The sequence below is a fragment of the Schistocerca nitens genome, chromosome 10 (genome assembly GCF_023898315.1).
Source record: "Schistocerca nitens isolate TAMUIC-IGC-003100 chromosome 10, iqSchNite1.1, whole genome shotgun sequence".
Classification (NCBI taxonomy): domain Eukaryota; kingdom Metazoa; phylum Arthropoda; class Insecta; order Orthoptera; family Acrididae; genus Schistocerca; species Schistocerca nitens.
Window position 1 is genome coordinate 33175284 of NC_064623.1, and position 23498 is coordinate 33198781.

The 23498-nt window shown below is 40.9% G+C and overlaps 1 long non-coding RNA gene across 1 annotated transcript in view; it reads left to right on the forward strand.

Moving 5' to 3' along the window:
* LOC126210580 (uncharacterized) overlaps positions 1 to 23498 on the forward strand; it is a 90660-nt gene that overhangs the window by 50224 nt on the left and 16938 nt on the right. The window contains exon 2 of the long non-coding RNA XR_007540708.1: positions 2296 to 2474. This is a non-coding gene — a long non-coding RNA (uncharacterized LOC126210580). The remainder of the gene's footprint in view (positions 1 to 2295; positions 2475 to 23498) is intronic.

A 23498-nucleotide genomic window follows, 5' to 3' on the forward strand; every position in this document is an offset into this window, starting at 1 on the left:
CAATGTCTCGATCGTCTTTATTCGTGGAGCATCAACAGTGGCTTTCCCTTTTCCACTAACAAAACTGTTACTATGATATTGCTTGATAGGAAACTTTCTTGGTCCTCTATACATGGTCCGTCAATGTCCTATGTATCCTGAGCAGTACTTCCTGGGGAGTGGATTAGACCACCGTGCTCCATTTTTTACTGGTATGAAGGAGAAAGTGCTTGCCCACAAGAGAAAGGTTTTATAAAATCTGAATATGAACATTTTGTCCCTGTGGCTGAAGATCACGAGGAAGCGAGAGCATGATCTAGGTCCCGTAGCACCATAGAAAGTTCCATTCATCGCACTTCACCTTTACCTTACAAGACAATGGGTGTTTTGTTTGTGCATCTGCATGTCTCTCCATCTTATTCAATCTAAATACAATCCACCATTGTGGCATCTGTTTGGCCACTGGCGCCTTGTCCACTAGTACAGTTGAGAGTCTGTATGCAGAAGCTGTCAAATACCACTGTCATACTGACTTGACTTTCTCGTCAGCAATTACGTATGCCATTTGTCTGCCATGCCTGGCCACCCATCTTATGAGTCCTTTAACTCCCAGGAGGGGGCGTGCCCCTCTTCTCTGTTACCTCCTGGAATTTGCTTTTGGCTATTGATTTTGGCAGCAGAACTGTACACTATGTGCCACTTTCCCAATGGGCGTGAACCCTTGACCACATTCTCTTTGTGCGGCGGCCCTTGTTCACCTTGGACTTCATTTGCTTCCTAAGGACACTACTCCAGACTCACTGTATCGCCATAACTTTCTCAGAACTTCGCGATAGTACCTTTGTGTACACTGATGTCAGGCTTTTCAATTGTGTCATTGTCATCTGACTCTCTCTCTGCCCTTTGTAGCCTCTGTGAGCTGTATACCAGCCATCCCTTAGTGCAATGGGTCCAGGAAAGCTTTCACTTGCTCACTCTTGATGGAGCGACTGTGATGTTAGTGTGGGTCCCTGGTCACAGTGATCTGACTGGAAACGAGGCTGCTGATGCTGCTGCTGTCCTAGTACCTCGGCCTGCTACTTCTTCCATTCCCTCCGATATTCTCTATGTTGCTGTCTGTCAGCAGATGTCACCGTGGCATCACCACTGGTCTTCCCTTCATGGGAACAATCTCCAAGGAATTAAACCTCTCTCAGCACCTTGGCTGACTTCATCTTGGGCCATTCACCATGAGGAGGTCATTTTAGTTAGATTGCATATTGGGTGCTGTCTTTGTAGTCATCGCCATTTGTTAAGTGGTGATCCCCCACCACTTTGTGATCATTGTCATCAACCATTGATGGTAACAGAACGCAATTATTCTGACCACTTATGTTCTAATTTATATTTGCTGTCTGAGTTAAGAGCCATTTTAGCGAACAACACGTGGGCTGTAGACCACATTTTACTTTTTATCCATCGTAGCAATATGGCGAAGAACATTTAATCTTTAGTTCAGGACTTTTGTTTTTCTGCAGCGTATTTTATGGACTTTTTCCGAGAGAAAGCCCCTGGTTTTAGCTGTCTTTCCTCCAGTTGATTGGGATTAACATGTAGTTGTTTTTAGCTCCTTTTTATTTATTTATGCATTTATTTTAACTTTTTCATCTTTGTGTTCCAAGTTTCTGACAGGGGCACGTATGAGCTTAATTGTTTTTGCACCCTAAAACAAAACAAAACAAAACAAAACCTGTAATAAGGGATTGTTTGGTAGACTACTCACTTGCTGCTGCTCTTAGTCCCCTTTGGTTAGTACAAACTAGATACTCTCTTACTATACCTAACTTTTAAAACCAACTTAATTTTTGTTGTTGAAATTAATGCATTGCACATTTTTCTTATTCTCTTTTCAATTGGCCAGCTTGTGAAAACTATTGAAGACTACTCATGTGAGATATTGATTTTATTGCTTATTTACACCTTACCAATTCTTGTGAATTAAAACAATTATATTGCTCTAAATGTTGAGCATTACTTGCTTTAATAGATGTTATGTGATAATTGTTTATTTCATGTTCACTAGATCTTTTTCTTTTTAACTGTATCTATTATCTGGCATTTCCTGCTATTTTTCTATTTGTCATGTATCGTATTGCTTTATCTCCATAAAAATCTCCTGACAGGTTTTTTTTTTTTCCTCTCTTTCTTCACTTCCATTAATTTTATTTTGTTTAATGTCTTATTTCTGAGCGGTATTGTTTTTCCTTAAATGCTTATTTATTATCACATTAGCATAGCTATGGGAGAATTATGTATAACTTTGTAATATATTTGCAGGTTGTGCACCACCACCACCACCAGGAAGTTACGATCAAAAATTTTATTCTAAAGTCAAGGGGTTGGTCATGGAGAAAAGTGAAAGATTTACTGATCTCAAACCACAAGTTCCAGGAGCTGAAAATCCCAAGACTTCAATAAAAAATTGCAGTTCATCCTCACTGCCCGTGTTTCGCACTGTAAGTAGTGTCATGGAAGTGAGAATATTGGTTATGAGCTTTTTGTGTGCAGAATTTTTTGACATTATTGTTGCTCATATCATAATACTCATTTAAACCAAAAATCGATTTCCTTATCATAGTGTGGAGGTGATGGAATAAGTACATCATATGTACTTCTTAAGAATAACAGCTCTCTCTCTCTCTCATAATGTTTTTGACATTCTGTGATCTAAAAGTTAAAATGTCTACAGGCACTAATGTCTAGTTGGTGTATTTCATAAATAAATAGGTTGCGATTTGGTACGTAAGGTTCTACAGTGGTGTCAGGTAGGAAAACTGTTCATGAATGTGATATATTCAACATTTACAATGATAGTGTTGGCCTAATCTTAATTGGACTACGTAGTCAGTTTGACAACATTTGATCTGACATACTAAGTCATTTTTAATGTCTTTGTTCTGTTGAAGAGAGAGGGAAATAATTTCAGTGGTAACCATGTGCCTATATTTACAAATGAACGTGTAACATGAATGTAAATTGTCTCATTCCACATCATTATGATTAATCATGCAAATGAACCACAGAACATGAAATGAAATAATAAGCGGAGGGAGAGGGCAAAAGAGTGAAGAATGTTGAAGATAATTCTAATTGCAGATGTCTATAATTTATAAAGTGTGGCAAGTAATGTTTGGTTACACACTTTTGTTTAGTCATCCTACAATTTTTGTTATTACTCCTTTTGTAAAGGGGAAGTTCTGTTCTGTTGTGAGATTTTGATGAGAACTATTGTTCTCTGAGGATCTTCAATAAGTCTTAATATTTGTATGGTGATTTTTATGATATGATTCGCAAAAGTGTTGTGTGTACCTATTACTTTTTAAAAGCGCAAACAATGGCAAATCCAGAATGGAATGTAACAATATTATGAAAAGGAAAGTCATTACTCGCCATATAGTGGAGATGCTGAGACGCAGATAGGCACAACAAAAAGACTATGACAATTGTGAGAGTCTTCTTGTTGTGCCTTATGGTGAGTAGCAACTTTCCTTTCCATAGTATTTTTAAAACCTCAGGTGTTCATAATATTCACCAGCATGTTTGGCCTGTATTCATTGACAGTCATAAATGACAATTTAACAGGTAAATTGTTCTAACCCTATAGTGTGAGTACACTTAATCAAAGTGTGATAAAAGTGCCTCAATGGCTGGCCTAGAGAGATTTCCTTACAACCTGGACAGACAGCATAATAAGCGATGTCGTGTGCACAAAAGCCCAGTATGAGCCTGGTGTTACGTTTACTTACTTATTGTATGTTCACCTACAAGACTGTATATTGACGTGTTCTACATTTGAGACTTTGTACTGTTTCATACTTCGTTCAGTGTTATTGTGAATCTCTTCATGTGGAAGCAGAATAAAACTTGTATGTGTACTTCTGATATTGTATCTGTAAAATGATACAAAATACTTGGTGACAAGTTTGTTATTCTCCTAATGTTTCATTTCTTGGTTCAATATACAGTCAGCAGGTCAGTGGAAAATATTCTTCAATCTCTTGTTTAACAACAATGAGCTCTCTCCGACCAGCAGTAGGCTGTCTCTGTGGCACTATACACTTTGTCAGCCTCATCAATGTGCCAGGTTCCACCATCATTAACACAACCCTCACCATTTCCTCTATATGATTATTCTGCGGAAGGTTGGGATTCACATGAAAAACACCATCGGCAACATTTTCAAGCTTTTTCAATCACTGACACCAACTTGGGTAAGATTTTTATTTTTGTCAACGGTTTCTCTTCGTGTTTATCACCTTGTGTGTCAGCTAGCTCCTCTTCAGGAACCTGCCAGTCTCTCTTTTGATGAAATGTGTCGGTTGTTCTCCAATTTTCATTGCAAATGTAAAAAAGTTATTGCTGCTTGTGGTGAGTTGTACCGTTGTTAAAAATGGCTGCAACAGTCGTACAGAGCTTTGGCAGTGAAACTTCATGAACTTAGCTGTTGTTCCTAGTTTGTTATGAGACCCACTGGGACACATGCTGATTCTAGGGTTCATGATGATATAATACACCTAGCCCCAGATAGGGAAATTTGTGAACATGCTTTTCAGTATGAAAATCACCAAATATTCAGCAACCAGTCGCAAAATCATGTTTTATTTATTCATTTTTGCAAATCAGGGCACATATTGGTTGAAAGCACCAATGATGGCTGTTAATCAGTTGAAATCGATTGCAAAAGTGAATAAATTAAAACATGATTTTGTGACTGGTTGCTGCATATTTGGTAATTTTATGGTTTATGGTCGCTGCACGACTTGGGAACCACATGGAGCCCACTATTCACAATGTGAAAATCCCTCTCTCACAGATGTTCTGAACATTGATAAGCCTTTTGAAGTATCTAGGACAACAGGAAATCAAGAAGTAGTGTGGTGTAAAGTAGTCACTGTTGCTTCTCCTCCTCCTTGACCATTATCAGTAAGCTCATGGTGGGTAACACGATGTTGCGGCTATGTTAATGCGGCCTTTTGTTTTGTTCAATATGAGTGGACCGCATGCCCGAAGTGTTGGGCAGTGAATAACCATTATTTTTTTAAAAAAAGGACAATGCTGCGTCTGTGTGCAAAGCTCGGTCATCCTTCACCAAATGTGGATGTGATCAATGTTTCCCAAGTGATGGTAACCCCAAACTAACCCTACATTGAAGTACATGTTATGGACAAGATGTCAAAAATGCTAGTGGACAAGAGGGCAGCTGGTACTGTGTTAAAGTCTCAAACCTATGTGAATCTGGGCTTACTGGTTTTGTACCTGTTGCTCGTTAGTTGATGAGTTACAACAAACATTAAATACTAATATTGTGACAGTTTCCTACTTCCATAATGTACAAAACAGTGGTTCAACTTTTTACTTTTCTCGCAGTGCATGATTCCGACACTGAAAATTTATTTGGGAACAAAAATTATGAAGGTGCCTAACCTTCATAATTTTTGGTTTCTCTACTAATGACAAAATGCATCTGGTATTTGATTAATTTTATACCAACAACTGGACATGGTCAGCTCAGAACATTCCTCCCTAATTTTGGAAGCTTTTGGGGGTGCTACTGATTTCGAGGCTCACATCACCGTGCAACCGACGGCACAGCCCCATTTTTTTCATGCCTGCCCAGGCCCAGTGGCTTTATGGGAGTAAGTCATGTTGGGACTAGATCGACTTGCATCTTAGGGTCCTATCATGCCTGTCTTGTTGAGTGAATGGTCTACTCCACTGATAATTGTCAAAAAATCTGACGGCAACCTTTGGCTCTCTGGTGATTTTAAAGAGTTTGTAAATTCAGTCTGTTGTCGATATCTCTTACCCCGTCCAGATGAACTCTTAGCATGGCTTTCTGGGGGGTCAACATTTTTCCAAAATAACTTGTCAGAAGTCTACTTAAGACTGCGTCTAGGTGATAATTCCAAATGTGACCTCATAGTGAGCACTCCCATTGGGTTATATTAATAGCAGCACCTGCTTTTTAGTGTGGTTAGCACCTATGCAATGTATTAAAAGACTTTTGGAGCAACTCACATGTGCGGGGATGCATTAACTACCTGGGTGGATACTGTGATATCAGGTTCCTCAGTAGATGAACATTTGTAGAACTGTAGTGCCTTGTTCATGGTGCTGTAGGCTGCTGGTTTGAAATGTAACTTGGACAAATCACATTTTTATTTTTTTTAGCTGTCTGTGTAGCTCGGTTTGAGAGTCTCACATGTTGACATCAAGCATTTAAGCCAGCATGTTGAGGCTTTGTCATGTCCTACCAGTGTCAAGAGTTGCAAGCCTTCCTTGGAAAGATTGCATACTACCATAAATTTCCTCTTACATAAAGATGTTCCTTTTCACTGGTAGCCCACCTGTGAGTGTACCCTTGCCCTATTAAGATCACGGGTGCTGATAACTGCGCAGTTGAGTGCCCCACAAACCAAACATCATCAAGATCAAAATTACACTCGGCACTTTGCTTGATTATCTTCCAACCAGGCCAACATCTTCGTTTGGCCTCACACTTCTCCCAGTATGGCCTTGAGGCCATTCTTGCACACAAATATGCGGATATCCTTCTTTCTATGTATTCGCAATACATTACATAGGTCTATGTTAAGGGTCAGTTGCCACTCCGTGCACCAAGTGCCTATGTGCTGCAGATCTTCTTGCATTTCGCTGCAATTTTCTAATGCTTCAACTTCTCTGTATACTACAGCATCATCTGCAAAAAGCCGCATGGAACTTCAGACACTGTCTACTAGGTCATTTATATATATTGTGAAAAGCAATGCTCCCATAACCAGTTGTCAGATTTCGGTGGCTGTCATGTCCGACCCCATCTTACGTCATCTTGTTCGGTTTGTCCACAATGGCTGGCTTGGGCCGAACCTCAGACCATTTGCTATATTATTTTGCTCTCCATCACCACCTCTCAGTTCTTACTTATGTGTTACTGTTGGCTCATGAAGAGTTGGCATCCACGGTTATGATCCCATGTGCATTCTCCACCCAGACTATTGGGGTGTTTCTCTTACAAAATTCCTGGCCAGTCACCGCATGTTTAGGCCCACTAACGACAATGAGATCACACTTCAGTGACAGCTGCCTGCAGTGCACCACCCATCAAGTGGCACACAGGCCTCCCGTCCTCTGTGGCCCCAACCCCTAGTGACCCACGGAGCATATCAGTGTTGATTTTACAGGTCTATTTCTTAACTCCTTTGGATTGTAGTGGTTGACACTTTCTCAATTTCCTTGTGAGGTTCTTTCCCCATTCACATTCAAGATGGCTACAGTCATGGCCCTCTCAAAGAGACAGACAATGGTCCACAGTTGGTTTCTCAAGACTGTGAAGAGTTTCGTACAAAGAGTGGTGTCTGGCATGTTACTGCCCCTCCCTTCCATCACCAGTCTAATGGAGAGGTGCAATGGCTGGTCTGCACATTCAGAACCCAGGTGAAACAATATATCACTTGGTCTTCTGCCAAGGAAGCCCTTGATACGTTCTCGAGTTCATGTAGGTTCACTCCAGTCGGTGACTGTAGCCCGACGAAGCCACTTCGTGGCTGCCAGCCCTGTACGCTGCTTGATCTGCTCTGGCTGACACCATTGTCCACCAACACCCAACTCTCAGCGATTTCATTCAGGCTCTGCTGTCTGGACATGTGGGTTTGGCTGGTGACCTAAGTGGATACCAGTGGTCGTCAGTCACTGCCGAGGCTCCTTGTTGATATGTGTGTGGCCAAAAAGGGTTTGAAGGTTTTGTCCTTCAGTCATATGCAGTACTTTACTCAATTGCTAATTAAAGGTTCCTATTAACAACTTGATCCCAACATTTCTCTGGGTGCAATGGTGAAGTGATGAGATGTTTATTACAGCTTCTGTAATAGAAAGATACAAACTGAGTTAATATAAATTGTGTATTTTCTAAATCAAGGGTTTTAGGGGCCAGTTTGGTGGGAGTAATGATTCTCAGAACTTTGATGATGATTGCTGCAATTGTGGCGAACACCATTGAGGAGTCACATGTAGAAAATTGGTAAAGGTGTCCACCATAAAGAGTGATATGTGTGGACACCCTCCCATGGATGCTGTGGGAACAGCTGTAGTGAGTAGTGGTGTTGTGCCAAAGACTGGTTACATCCACAGATTAAGCCTGCACAGTCTAATTGTCTTCTCAGTTTTTACATGGATGCCAGACTGATATGCATAATGTTAAAGTTCTTCAGTTGTACCATCCTGCAGTGTGACAAATGTAGTGCAGTGCATTGAAGTGATGACAGAATTAGTTATTTGTGTATTCCATGGATCATAAGTGTAAGTAATATCTTGCTCTGATGTTGAATGAGTCTGTTTAGCCGGCCGAAGTGGCCGTGCGGTTCAAGACGCTGCAGTCTGGAACCGCAAGACCGCTACGGTCGCAGGTTCGAATCCTGCCTCGGGCATGGATGTTTGTGATGTCCTTAGGTTACTTAGGTTTAACTAGTTCTAAGTTCTAGGGGACTAATGACCTCAGCAGTTGAGTCCCATAGTGCTCAGAACCATTTGAATTTTTGAGTCTGTTTACACTTGCAGTACTGTTCCTCTGTACAAAATAGAGCAACATACTGACCATTTACTTGCGAGTAAGTCATTTATTCTCTGTTCAATTCTTCAGGTCACAACGTAAGTGGTCAAAGATTTTTATGGCAGAATACCTCACTTCTTTCTCTGCCACATTACAACTGAGTGGTGGATGGTGTAAATAATTTGTTTCTCCAGTATTATATCTGTTACCGTTAGTGCTTTTGAAGTGACAAACTTCATACAGGAGTAAATTTACTGTGAGGCTGTTGTCACATTGCCAAACTATTTAAAGGACAGTTCTGTGCATCACAGATTTTCCTTGCCGCATTCTTCTGTGCAGATTGCTACAGCAGTTAAGTATTATCACAGATGGTTATGCTGTAAAACTTTTTTTTATGTCATCACTCTTCTGACTGGTTTGATGCAGCTGCCACAATTTCCTCTAGAGTGCTAACCTCTTCATCTTGGAGTAACACTTGCACCCTACGTCCTCTACAGTTTTCACCCTCCATAGCTCCTCCTAGTGCCATGGAGATTAATTCCGTGAAGTTTGAAGACATGTCCTATCATTCTTTCCCTTCTCCCTGTGTTTCCTGCCTGTTACTTTCTTCCCTGATTCTTCAGAGAAGCTCCTCATTCCCTACCTTATCAGTCCACCTAAGTTTCAACATTATTCTGTAGCTCCACATTTCAAATTCTGAGATTCTCTTCTGTTCTGGTAAAACATTAGTGAATGATCTGAAGTCTGCTGCTATTGGTGATGCGTAAGTTACAGAGCTTAAACGTTTAAGAGCATTTGCACCATGTGACTTGCAGTTCATATCAGTATAAACATATGAGAATTTAGAGCATTCTGTTTAATTTGATTCTTCTTTGTGCATTATTTCTAAAGGTGTGGCTGGACCATGTGTAGTTAATGTCATGTATTGCGTTTCATTTCTTTTAATGGCAGTCAATTTGCATACAACCCATTATTAATTTCAAGAAAAGTTTAAGTATTACAGTTCATCCATTAGGCTTATTACAGTACTTGCACTGTCATAAAGGAAAACTGCTTCTTCTTGTAAGCACAACACAGATAATTAGATAAAAACAATCAAAAGAGTGAGGCCTTATTGACCACTGTGATACACTTTGTGTTTTACTCTTATTCTGAAGACTGTTGTTTTGTATCCATTCCCTATATTATTTAATGCACCACTCTGCATTCTAACAGCGGTATCCCTGAAAGCAAAATATTTTAGCTTCTGTAGGGGAATACTATGAACAACATAATGAAATGTTTTTGACAAGTAACAGAAAATACCGATTTGCAACAGATTCTCATTTAAATTTTGTATAATCTGGTTTTTGAACTAAAAAAATAGTATGTTATGTGGAGAGCTCCTTACAAAATCCCAAATTGAAACTAATTAATTTATATTGGGATGAATATTTTAGCATTATTGTTTACATAATTGTTCCTAATACTTTAAAGGAGCTGCTCATCAGTGAGACTGGTCGGAAATTAGTAATCTGTATGACTAACTTTCTTGTAGAGCAGTCTGACAATAACACATTTCAGCCAGTCTCAAAATATGTCAGGTTTGTCTGGAAAGTAATGTGTCACAATTTATCTCTCTCTCTCTCTCTCTCTCTCTCTCTCTCTCTCTCTCTCTCTCTCCCTCCCTCTCTCTCTCCCTCCCTCTCTCCCCATTCCTCCCTTCTCCCCGATCAAATAGGTTAACTGGAAATTCTTCGAAGTATGAACCTTCTCATCAGTAAATTTTTTCCAGTTTGATTTCCATGCCTCATAAGTTTTATGGAACGTCAGTCCTGTTCATGGAAGCCATCTTAGTAGCTTGCATGTTGTCCACCAACTGAAGATGCTTTCCTTTGAGGTCCCTATTCAGCCAAGGAAGCAAGAAAGGTCCACCGGGGTCAGGACGGGACTATAGGGTGGCTGCAACACCATTATTATATCGATCTGCGTCAGGTAGGCCATAGCAACAAAGGAAATGTGAATGGACACATTGTCCTTGTGCAGTTTCCATGAGTTACAGAACTCTTTTTGAATGTAGGCAACCCTGTGATTACGTCTCTGGAGCACTTCCTCGTAAAATTGAGCAGTCTTGTCAAGGGGTACAAACTTGTGGCTAACTATGTTGACAGGTGTCCTGTGTGGACCTCATCGGTGACCTCCTCTTGACTTTCTCTAAACATAGTGTGCCACTTGTTTGACTGTGATCTGGAAAGGCAATCGCCCTCGAAATCTTCTATAAACATCCCAGAAGTTTCCAGTGGCATCTTGTTGAGCGTCAAGCAAAACTTTATCGCATAATGATGCTCTAAAGTTTTCTCGATTGTAAGTTTGACACACACTGTGAGGAGGTTTGTGGAAGAAGCTGTTCTAACCCTCCAAGAGCACAGAAACAATTGAGCAACCTATCACTGGAAAGTAATTCCCACCCCACCCCACCCCATTTAACTATTCTGCGGCGTACAGTCACGTCACAAAAAAAAAGTAACACATTACTTTCCTGACACACCCTGTAATCTGTTCTAATGATGTATTGTATGAGAGACTGAATACATGGCCTATATATGAAGACCAGGACTACTTAAATAATTTATTTTTGATACTACTAATCCTATGATAAACCCCATATGACAATTTACAGGAGGGTACCAGAAAGAAACCAAACTTTTTTTAAACTTATTTATTCACATTTTAAGCACAAACCTTCTGTGCTCTCCACTTGCTCTAATACACTTGTCTAATCTTCTATTCCTTTTTTTTAAAACAGCGTTTAAAGTCCTCTTGTGTGATGCTTGACATTGACTTCATTTTTTTCTTCACCACAACAACATCAACAGAACACTTACCTTACAAGTCTCTATTTATTCTAGGAAAAAATGTGACAGGGGTCAAGCTCAGGTGAATATGAGAGGTGAGGAGCAGGGGTCATACCATTATTGTTCAAGAATTGTCGTACAGATAGGGATGTGTGAGCAGGGGCATTGTCATGATGGAAAAAACAGTTACTCGACTGACACAAATCAGGTTGCTTCTGCCACATACTCTTGTGCAGTCTCCAAAACTTCCAAGCAGAAAGCCTGGTTAACTGTCTGACCCTGGGTTGTGGGTACTCCCTTATATTTATAGGAAGATGGTCTTGCCACCCCTCACTGGATATAGGTGAGAACCTGTGAGAGAAATGTTTTCTTGACAGTGGCAGCAGTCACTTGTTTTGAGACCTGAGGAAAATCATTCATGGACAGATTTAAGTTTTGGGCTGACTAAAAGCACAGTCTTTGTTAAAGAAGCAATCAGTATTTCGACCCATTGAAAACTGTGATAAAGCATTGGTATTGAAGTAGGTGGTGATAAAATGAACATTGAGAAATGGAGAATTCATTTTGGCAATCGTTCAGTCTCTCCCCCTCCCCCCCATACAGATGTATGGCACAAGTGGGGGCAATAATGAGAGGTTTGTGATGTCACCAAATGAAATTTAGTGCCATGTTACAAAAATGTAAATTTCTGTATGCTATAGATGATGGCTAAAGCTTCTTGCTCAGTTTGGGTATAATTAATAGGGGTTGCTGTTAAGAATGTTGATGTAATTGCTGTTGGTTATTCTGAGCTATCCCGTTTTTAGAATGTAGGCTTTCACGGCCATTATTTACAGTATTGCTGATATTTGATTATAGACATCAGAGGCTCGTTTGTATCCATGGAACTATCTGTTCGTGATGTCATCAGAACTTTGCCTAAGATCGCAGAGTCGCACCAAAGTAAGTTATAGAGGGGGAGAGTTGGTGCTGTCTGTTTTATTTAACACTAGGGCCCACAACTTGTCTAATTTCAATTGTACCTCTTTTCTGCTTCTGAATTTCTTACGATGTCTCTGCATATCGTAATGTGGTAATTATTAGATCTTATGAAAACTACTGTGTCAGACAAACAAATTTGGTTTTTTCCTGGTCCTAGTTTGTGACGTGCTGCTGCTGATTTATCCATTTTGCCCAGATAACATCAGGAAATTACTCAAAAAATACACTCCTGGAAATGGAAAAAAGAACACATTGACACCGGTGTGTCAGACCCACCATACTTGCTCCGGACACTGCGAGAGGGCTGTACAAGCAATGATCACACGCACGGCACAGCGGACACACCAGGAACCGTGTTGTTGGCCGTCGAATGGCGCTAGCTGCGCAGCATTTGTGCACCGTCGCCATCAGTGTCAGCCAGTTTGCCGTGGCATACGGAGCTCCATCGCAGTCTTTAACACTGGTAGCATGCCGCGACAGTGTGGACGTGAACCGTACGTGCAGTTGACGGACTTTGAGCGAGGGCGTATAGTGGGCATGCGGGAGGCCGGGTGGACGTACCGCCGAATTGCTCAACACGTGGGGCGTGAGGTCTCCACAGTACATCGATGTTGTCGCCAGTGGTCGGCGGAAGGTGCACGTGCCCGTCGACCTGGGACCGGACCACAGCGATGCACGGATGCACGCCAAGACCGTAGGATCCTACGCAGTGCCGTAGGGGACCGCACCGCCACTTCCCAGCAAATTAGGGACACTGTTGCTCCTGGGGTATCAGCGAGGACCATTCGCAACCGTCTCCATGAAGCTGGGCTACGGTCCCGCACACCGTTAGGCCGTCTTCCGCTCCGCCCCAACATCGTGCAGCCCGCCTCCAGTGGTGTCGCGACAGGCGTGAATGGAGGGACGAATGGAGACTTGTCGTCTTCAGCGATGAGAGTCGCTTCTGCCTTGGTGCCAATGATGGTCGTATGCGTGTTTGGCGCCGTGCAGGTGAGCGCCACAATCAGGACTGCATACGACCGAGGCACACAGGGCCAACACCCGGCATCATGGTGTGGGGAGTGATCTCCTACACTGGCCGTACACCACTGGTGATCGTCGAGGGGACACTGAATAGTGCACGGTACATCCAAACCGTCATCGAACCCATCGTTCTACCATTCCTAGACCGGCAAGGGAACTTGCTGTTCCAACAGGACAATGCACGTCCGCATGTATCCCGTGCCACCCAACGTGCTCTAGAAGGTGTAAGTCAACTATCCTGGCCAGCAAGATCTCCGGATCTGTCCCCCATTGAGCATGTTTGGGACTGGATGAAGCGTCGTCTCACGTGGTCTGCACGTCCAGTACGAACGCTGGTCCAACTGAGGCGCCAGGTGGAAATGGCATGGCAAGCCGTTCCACAGGACTACATCCAGCATATCTACGATCGTCTCCATGGGAGAATAGCAGCCTGCATTGCTGCGAAAGGTGGATATACACTGTACTAGTGCCGACATTGTGCATGCTCTGTTGCCTGTGTTTATGTGCCTGTGGTTCTGTCAGTGTGATCATGTGATGTATCTGACCCCAGGAATGTGTCAATAAAGTTTCCCCTTCCTGGGACAATGAATTCACGGTGTTCTTATTTCAATTTCCAGGAGTGTATGATACAAACAAAAAAGGTGCGAGATATTCAAACACTGAGCAGAACTTATGCCCACCACTTGCCACAGCAGCAGTATGTAAAATCCTATGCACTTGTCACTAACTGTACATAATAAATATACGAAGAAGCATTAACCTTTGCCTCATAGAACGTGAGCAGTCGTTGCCTGAGCCAGACAGTTAAATCTGCAGTAGCAGACCATGTTCTAGGACCAGGAAACAACCAAATTCGATTTTCTCATACTGTGGTTTTAGCAAGATCTAATAGTTACTACACTAGTATATCGATGAAAAGAATCAATTTTTGAAATTACATTATAATTACTGTCTTAGCATATAAAAAGGGAGTCCCTAGAACTTTGGAAGCAGAAAAATAGTTCAAACAGAACAGCAGGAGGATTGAAATTAGAAAAGTTGTGGACCCTGAGTGCTAAATAAAACAAAGTGACATCTCTTGCCCTCCACAAGCTCAACAGCATACACTGGCATATCTGCGTGATCTTCAGCAGTGGTCTTATGATGTCACTGGGTGTTTCTTAGATGCATATAAACAGTTTGTTACAGACTCTAAACAGGCTCAGCAACCAGCTTTCCGAGTCTTTAAAGCTTCTGATGAAGTCTGCAGCAATGGAAACTAGATGTAGGCAGAGAATTATGCCTTGGATGTAGGCCTTATGCCCATAAATCAAATACAACAATATCCCTGTTGCGGTCTGAAAGAACTTCAGTGATGCTGTATTGAAATGCATTCTTTGACCAAAAATGAATGTTTCTTTAGTTTTGTATCTGACTAGACAAGATGGTGATTTTAAAAATGAGAAAGATGTATCTTCATTTGACATGTTTCTCTTCATGAGACAACCACAACTGTTATTCACTGTCAATGGTAAGTCTGCTACAGTTACAAAACTTAGGAATTTGTATATGTCTTCAGTTTCAGGACATACGTCCCATCCTCAGGTGCCTATTAAAATGTGAGTCCATAAAGGACACATAACTAAGGTTAAAATGTATTAAGTGTGTATCACTGGTACATGATATGCAAGAGAATATTTTCTTCAATGCTTGTTCTGCCAAGAGGCCCCTCACAGAGGACTAAGAAGAAGAAGAAGAAGAAGAAGAAGAAGAAGAAGAAGGGGGGGGGGGGGGGGAGAAAAGTTTACAAGTGTAACAAATTTTATCACTGACAATATATTCATTTGACCTAAAGTAGGCTGTTAGGTGAGGTTTGATATTAAATTTGCACTAGCTGATAAAAATATTTATTTATAAATTATAGAGCACAGCAATCAGTTGTCCTTTTATTCTAGGTTTTATTACGCAAATCCAGATTTCGGCTCGTGCCTAGCCATTATCAATGCTAAAAATACAAGAAGCACATGGATAGATGATGCAATAAAATGTTACAGCTCATGACATAACCTCTATGGCTTATATATTAGATTACATACCAACATTTTCTAATCTCTATGCGTGTTAGTTCCCTATTGTTTGGGCATCAGTCACAGTTCTTTGAATACTGCTTGATAAAGAAGGTAGGTTGTGTGGGGAACACATCGCTTGGTTGTATTGCGCCCTCTATATGAACTACATATATAGCATTTAAAGGAGAGTAAAAAAATTCAAATACGCATGGGAATTACATAAAATAAACCATAAATAAAATTCTTTACATTGCTGTCTGACATATTTCACATTTGCCAGTAAACATGGAAAATATAAGAATTTCCAGATTCACTCCTTGTGAGTCAGTTGTTTTATTCTTTAAACACACATGTAATGTCAGATGAGTAAAACCTTTTTCTAAATTATTTATAAGACACAAGGAGGCACCTGCTATATGAAACTATCAGAATTGATCTGATTGAAATGCTTTTATCATTGTATTATTTTTTTCTCTTTATTTAAACGTCCTGCCAGGCGTGTTGCTCCTCTTTTCAACTGAATAGCTCATGGATGGTGCCAAATGTCAGCCAGATGGATGGTTGGTGTGACTTGGTATTCCGTTAAAGATGTAGAGAGTACTAGACTGTGTCACTTCAGATTTTACCTATAAATACAATAAAACCAATATACTGAGTTGCTGTTATTAAAGATGTACATGCATCTAAGCTAACATACCATAAAGTAAGTTCTGTAGTTTCAATGTTATAACCATCATACTCGTACAGTCTTATGCTAATGGCTGCTACTTATTGGCATGATGGGAGGAGCTACTTCGTTCCCCCTGGGTCAAACCTTACACTGTTTCCTAGCAACAAGTTTTCAAACAGTTCCCAGAACAGTGCCTTTTTCATAACAACCTGATCATTAATCAGGTTGTTAAGAAACTTCCTGGCAGATTAATCAGGTTGTTGTCAGCAATCTTGTGATGGCAGAAGATCTCCAGCTCTTCTAGGAGGTCAAGGAACCTGCTCTTCTCACATTTATGCAGCAACCTCACATTAGATGTCAAAGTCGGCACCTTATGTTTCATTGTAAGTAAATGAGCAGCCATACTCTATTTCTCCGTGGTATCTTTTCTGCCCAACGCGATGTGTTCCCCAAACCTAATTTCCAGCCTCCTGCCTGTTTGGCCAACATAACCGGATGGTTTGAAGTGAAATCCACAATGCCATCAGTGCAAGTCTTTTTGTGAAAGATATCAAATGTGTGCCTGCCATTTTCATTCTGAATTGATAGCTCTAGAAAAGTGATAGATTTATTTGTTTTTTGTCTCGCATGAAAATTTAATCGTTTGATGCAAGTTATTAAATTGGGCTACTGTACTGTTGATGACATCATTGTTAACCCCTATCAGCTGCAGTGTGTGATCTACGTACCTCATCATCATCAGTTATCTGCTATAATAGCAGGTCCTTTGCCTCTCCATTTTCTGTGATCCATTGCTTCCTTCTTAAGGCTGCTGTATGTTGTACCGTACATCACCTCATCCAGTATCTGGAATCTCTTCCTGCCTCACTTCCTTTTCCCTTCTAAATAACCTTCTAAAACTTTATCAGTCTGTCATTCTTTCTTAATATATGCCCAATCCAATTTCTTTTTCTTCTTTTTATTGCATCTAGTACCTGTCTTTTCTCTCCCACTCTGCTCAATACCTCTTCATTTTTTACTCTGTCCATCCAACATATTCTTTCCACCCTCCGCCATGTCCACGTCTCAAAAGCCTCCAGCCTTTCTCTGTCTTTCTTCCTCAAAGTCCATGTTTCAGCACCATATAGAAGAACACTCCATGCAAGACGTTTTATGAGTCTCTTCTTGAGTTCTCTGTCCAGACTGCTGCAGAAAATTCTCCTTTTCATATAAAACGCCTCTTTTGCCATTGCTATCCTCGTTTTAATTTCTGTGGTGCACTAAAAGTCGGTGTCTATCCTGCTTCCAAGATACTTAAAATTTTGCACCTGTTCTAGTATTTCTCCATTCAGCATAATTTTTATTTCTTTATTTCCTCCTAGTGCCAATACTTTTGTTTTCTTTGTGTTAATTTTCATTCCATAATTTTTCCGTTAACTTCAATGGTGTCCACCAAATCCTGTAATTCTTTTTCTCTTGTGGCTAGAAGGACCATGTCATCAGCAAACCTCAAACACCCTACTCTTCTTCCTCCTCCAATTTCTACTCCTTTGTCATCTAATGAGCATTGGTCAATCATATTTTCCAAATAGAGGTTGAAAAGAGTAGGTGATAGACAGCATCCTTGTCTTACTCCTTTTCCTAGTCCAATCTATTTCGTACTTTTTCCTCTCACTTTAACTGAGGCTTGTTGATTAAGATAAAATGAGTTTACAAGTGTTTTGGTTTTCCAGTCCACTTTCTTTTTCCTTCATTATAATTGCCAGCTTGTCCCAAGCCACATTTTCAAATGCCTTTTCTAGGTCGATGAAGCACAGATGTAGGCCTCTTCCTTTTTCAATAAACCTTTCTCCCAAGATTCATAGGAGCTCTATTGCATCTGTGGTGCTTTTATTCCATCTAAAGCCACACCCCCCACTGTGTCATTATAAGCAAATACAGCCACTGGTTTGGCAATATATTTGTTTCTTACTTACTGTGTTAGATGTCTGCATGCTGTCCACTATCCACAATGCAAAAATACTCTCTTATCTTTCCATTTCAGTGCAGTCAGTTTACCTCGCTGGAATGCTGCAACCTCCCCTTTCTTCAGTTTCTTGGTCCGGAAAGAAGGTGGTATTTCTTTTCTTGTAGGAAGCACAGTGCCATACATATCTGTTCTTTTTTGTTAGTAGGAGGTCAGCAAGCTGGGGAGAACTGTAATAATTATCTAGAGTCAAGCAGTATCCCATATTTAGCAAGGGTTGCATTAGTGTCATTACAATTTGTGACGACATTGGCAGATCCTTGTATTCTTCTTCAAATGTAGTGCCCTTGTCAATGTAAATAATTAGGGACAAAACATATCCAGTCTGTGACTCACACAACACGAATGTTTTTATGCCAAACCTAGCTCTCTTGAGCGGCAAATACTGGATCCATCCCAGTCACCCTTTATATAACAACAGGCTTTCATCTATGGTGACATCTCTTTCTGGAACACAGCTGTTTCTAAATTTAGCCGACAGGTAGCTCACATAGGCCATACTTCATTCAGTTTGGGTTGTGGATGGCTTTCTGCGTTATAGGTTGCATTGTCCGAAAAATGCAAATTCTTCTTCAAATTGACAAACCTCTTGAATGGTAGAACCTCTCTAAAAATTGGTGTGGCTAATGTAGCTCTTTTTGTCCAGTACGTCTGGTATGTGGGTTTTTTCACAATGCTTTGTAACAATATTACAGCAACAAATTTGTACAGCTCATCAATTGTTGTTGGCTTCCATGCTGGGACGTTTGTTTGTGTTGCATATTTGTTGGTCTCGGTAACCAAAATTTGCATGTATCCCTCATCAATGAACTGTCTAAAATAATGCAAGACCTCTTCAATACAGGGTTCACAATTAATATGAGGTTTACCTGTAAAAGGAAAACGTGGTGGAGCAGGTGGCGGTGGCTTAGATGGATCTATCTCGTACCACACTCAGAAGAAACTGACTCGTCACTTCCTTCTTCCGAACTGTCTTCATAGCTATCTTCAGAACTCTCAGACCCACTAAATTCAATATCAAACTCATCTTCACTCTCCATTTTCATAAAACGTGAGGAAATAACAGGCAAACTGCAAGAACAGATTGTAGAGTGACTGCTAGTACAACTGCCTGATTCAGACACATCTCTTGCCAGAAATATACACTTCAGAGTAACACACCACAGTGACATCTACCGAAAATATCAAGGAACTGCCAAAACACGAGATACAACAAGTAAATTCGGCCTTTTAAAACTTGTGCCAGTCGGAAATAAGTCTGAGTATACTCGGTGTTTTATTATTTCTTCAGAACTTAAAAAAAAAAAAGAGTATACTCAGGATTTTATGTTAAGCGGTTAAGTACATTCTTTTTTGATTATATTGTCAAAGTAAGTGACGCCATATCTCCAGGCACTTTGACTAACTCTTTATCCCTGCTTTTGAGATTCTTCATTCGAAATGTCTGTACATCTCCGCTGAGGATTTTCAGCCTCATTGGGCTCGCTGTTCGTCACTCCAAAGCATAAAAACTCACTTGCTGTCTCTTCATTGCCCTCTTGTTAAGTCATTTCATTCCCAGAAAGAGGAGAGATATTAAGGATATTCTTATCTTTCTAGTGATTTACTTCCACTGAAAAACCTATTGTGTACACTTCAGCTATTGATCCAGCAGGAGCAGAAAATAAACCTTAAGCTTCCAAGCAGAACTGTTCTGACACTTGATGCATAATGCAGAAACAAATCTAATTTGGAAATGTAAGATAGTATTGTCACATTACTGTGAATAAAAACTGAAATAGAATGTGCAAGAGAAAATTAATGGAACACCAATAAAATTGTAAGTAAATCAATCACAACAAAACCAAATGAAACAGCACAATACGCTCACACATACTATCTACTTGAATAAAGTTTGAAAATTACTAAAAACTTGGTAAGGCATACTGCTAAAGTATGTTATTTCTAACAATGGTTGCCATGCTGACTATTTGTAGGGTGCCTGTCTCGTGATCACTTCATAACCAGAACAGTTAGAGGTTGTAATGTTCTCTTCTGTATTAGCATAAAACTAGTAAAATTTGATGGTAACAGTGATGATTCACAAACCTCAATGGAACAATGTGTGCTTCACTAAAGAAATTATCAGTGTTTTGAGAACACAAAAGCGGATAAATTAGATGTTTCTTGGTAAAAACACTCAATAGTTCTTTTCTACGTAGCTTTTCTTCTTCTTCTTCTTCTTCTTTTTCTTCTTCTTCTTTGTGGATATGTCAATGTTTCTCATTGGCACAGAATATCTTGAGGCACATTTCCTGCTTTAAGGAAAAAATCCAGTGTCATGTTTGCAGCATTTTATTCATAGTAATACATATAACCAAATATTTTTGTATTGAATTTGCACATTTTAACAAACTTTTCAAAATAACTATTCACAGTATATAGGTTGAGTCAGAAAGGACTTTACAAATTTTGAATCATACTGAAATTTACTAAGATAACTTACAGAATCAGTAGATGCATCATTTTGTAACAGACAACCTCAAGTTTGAGTCATGCAGTGTATCAGTACCCCATTTCTCCACCAGGAGCGCCAGTGTAGTGTATTGTTAAAATGGCTACTTTCACCGGTGCGGAGTGTGCTGGTAATGTGTTTTCGTTTCATGTAATTAATGCTGCAGCAACTGTTTGGAGTAAATTTTGCACCGAATTTGCTAAAGAACTTAAAGAAAGTAGGTTTACAATTTACTATTGGCACTGATAAGCACTTTGTTGAGACAGGTTGTTCAATGCAATATGAGGAATCACCAGGTCATCCACGAGTCGATTATCGAGTCAAACAGGCTAAGGAGAGCTTTGCCGGCAGTCCACAAAAATCAGTGGCATGGTGAACACCCACAACTGCAGAATTTGGTGCAGCAAAAATCCACATGCAACCCTGGAAAACGTTTGTGAGAGCCCCAGAGTTAGTGTATTTTTTATCCTTCGTAAATTGAAAGTGTGTATGGCCCTTTCTTCTTCACGAGAAAACTGGCATTTGTATTTTCTATCTGGATATGCTCAAAAACTTTTTATTTCCACAGATTGATAAATATGGTAGAAATTGATGGTGCACCAGCTCATTTCCTCATGGAAGTTCCAGGTTGCCTTGATAATCGCATCCCAGGTCAGTGGATAGGCCACGAAGGACCAGTCGCATGGCCGCCTTGCTTCAAAGACTTAACTAACTGGATTTCCTTCTCCGGGGTTTCATTTAAGACTGTTGTCTTATTCAGACTTGGTGCACCAATTATGGGAAGAAATTGATTACCAGTGGGATGTTTGCCGTGTCACAAATGGTGTTCACATCGAACAAAACTGACGTAGACACTTATGTGCGACGTAAGGTTCTTTGCTACAAAAGGACACATCCGACGATTCTGTAAATTACCCCAATAAATTTCTATATCATTCTAAAGTGCATTTTGACACTCTGTATACATTGAATCAAAATAACATTAGTATATCCCTCAAACATGTCTTTGAGGATCGACATTGAAACTGGTATCAGTGATCATTACACAGTTCTGGCAATAATGAGCACAAAGGACAACTACAACCAGCCAAAAGATAAATATGTTCAGTAAAAGAGATAAAAAAATATCTCAGCACAGGGCAGGAACATGTCGGTGGAACTATGGCTCAAATTTAAAAGAATAGATGACAGTGGACCGGGTAGATGGATCCAGTAGAACAGTTCATAATCGGAGGGCACCTCTGTGGTATACAGCACCGTAAAGGACCCCGCCCTCTCACCAGATGCTCACCACTCTTCGGCGAGTTTGTGCTCGGCTACCGTGGGACCACAGCCTTTGCAGCATCTTTTCCTTTCCGTGCTGCATGTGTCTCCTCTTGCCAGTCTTTTTCCCCACCCTTGGGGAAAATGACTGGGATGTTTCTGGGAATGTGTTTTTGCATTTACAGTATCGTGACATTAGAAAGTCACTCCACTGTTTTTTGTTCTTTTTATTCTTTCTTCTTGCCCTTCTTCTATCCTTCCTCCGCACCGGCGTTTGAGGTACGTCTTTTTCTTCGTCCTCTCTATGCGCTCTCGAAGGCCGCCCCACGCATCTGCCGCGTAACGGGTGACTGTATAACGTGTAATTCCCAGCCTCGGGTCGACAGGTAGGGTTCGCACGTAACCCCCGGTATAGGCCTGGCCCAGGAAGGGACGATTGCCTGAGCTTTTACGTTCCCAAATTGCCAATTGGTCACGCTTTCAGGTATTCGGGAGGTGTGACTTGATGTGTGAACAATCACCTAAGGCAAATGCTCCCCTCTCTGAGGGGAGCCCCCAGTTGGAAGGAGCGTGCCACTGGAGATGCTGTCGATCGTGTGGGATTTTCTCACAATGAATCACCATCTCACTCTACAGCTACTAAATGTAAATGGAATGAGGCTAAAGATTCCAAGAATCTCCCAGCTGCACCTCGGTTCCTTGTGGTTTCAGTCTTTTGGAGGTCAGTCTTTTGCTACGGTTTGTCTGTTTGTTATTCAGAAAGGTGTTGACGCAATTGCAGACCCTGCAAAATCCTGCTCTCTTTTATGCAAGTTTAGTTTGCTTTTGGAGACTACTTGTGATTCTCGAGCACAACTGCTGGCAGCTTCACGCCACCACAGCTATCCTGTTCGTGTCGAGGTCCATTGAACAGTGAATTCTTTGAGTGGTGTTGTTTACACTTAGGTGCTCGACGGTCTGACCGAGGCAGAAATCCAAACTTACCACTCAGATCGTGGCGTTGCTGCCGTCCGTCGGGTGATGAAAAAGGTAGATGCATCCTTAGTGCTCACACATGCTCTTTTCCTCACATTTGATAGAGTAGTGCTTCCATCAAAGACAAAAGCAGGCTATGAAGTTATCATGGTCTGACTATACATTCCAAACCTGATGCGCTGCTACCAGTGTCATTGTTACAACCACACTCGAATGTCCTGTTGACACCCGGCCAAATATGTAACTTGTGGTAGGGATGGTCACGAGGGTGATTGTAGACGTCCTTCTCCCCGCTGCATTAATTGCAATGGCAACCGTACAACTTCCTCCCGAGATTGTCTCTCGTATCTCAATGAGTGCGCCATCCGGGAGATCTGGATGAAAAAAAATGCATTACCTAGTGGCTCACAAATTTTTGGCTAGTTAGAAACACTGCATTTTACCATTTGACACAATACTGTTCTTCCTACATCTCATTCCGTGAAGGACATGGCCATGCCGACATGAGACTTCAAATTCAGCACCACGGTTGTAAAATCTCCCAGTGTCACAGTAGCATTCCGGCCTGCTTCTCCTCCAGCTGCGCAACGTGCCACTAAATTTTTGCCACGGACCGCAAAATCCCCTACTACACAACCAGCA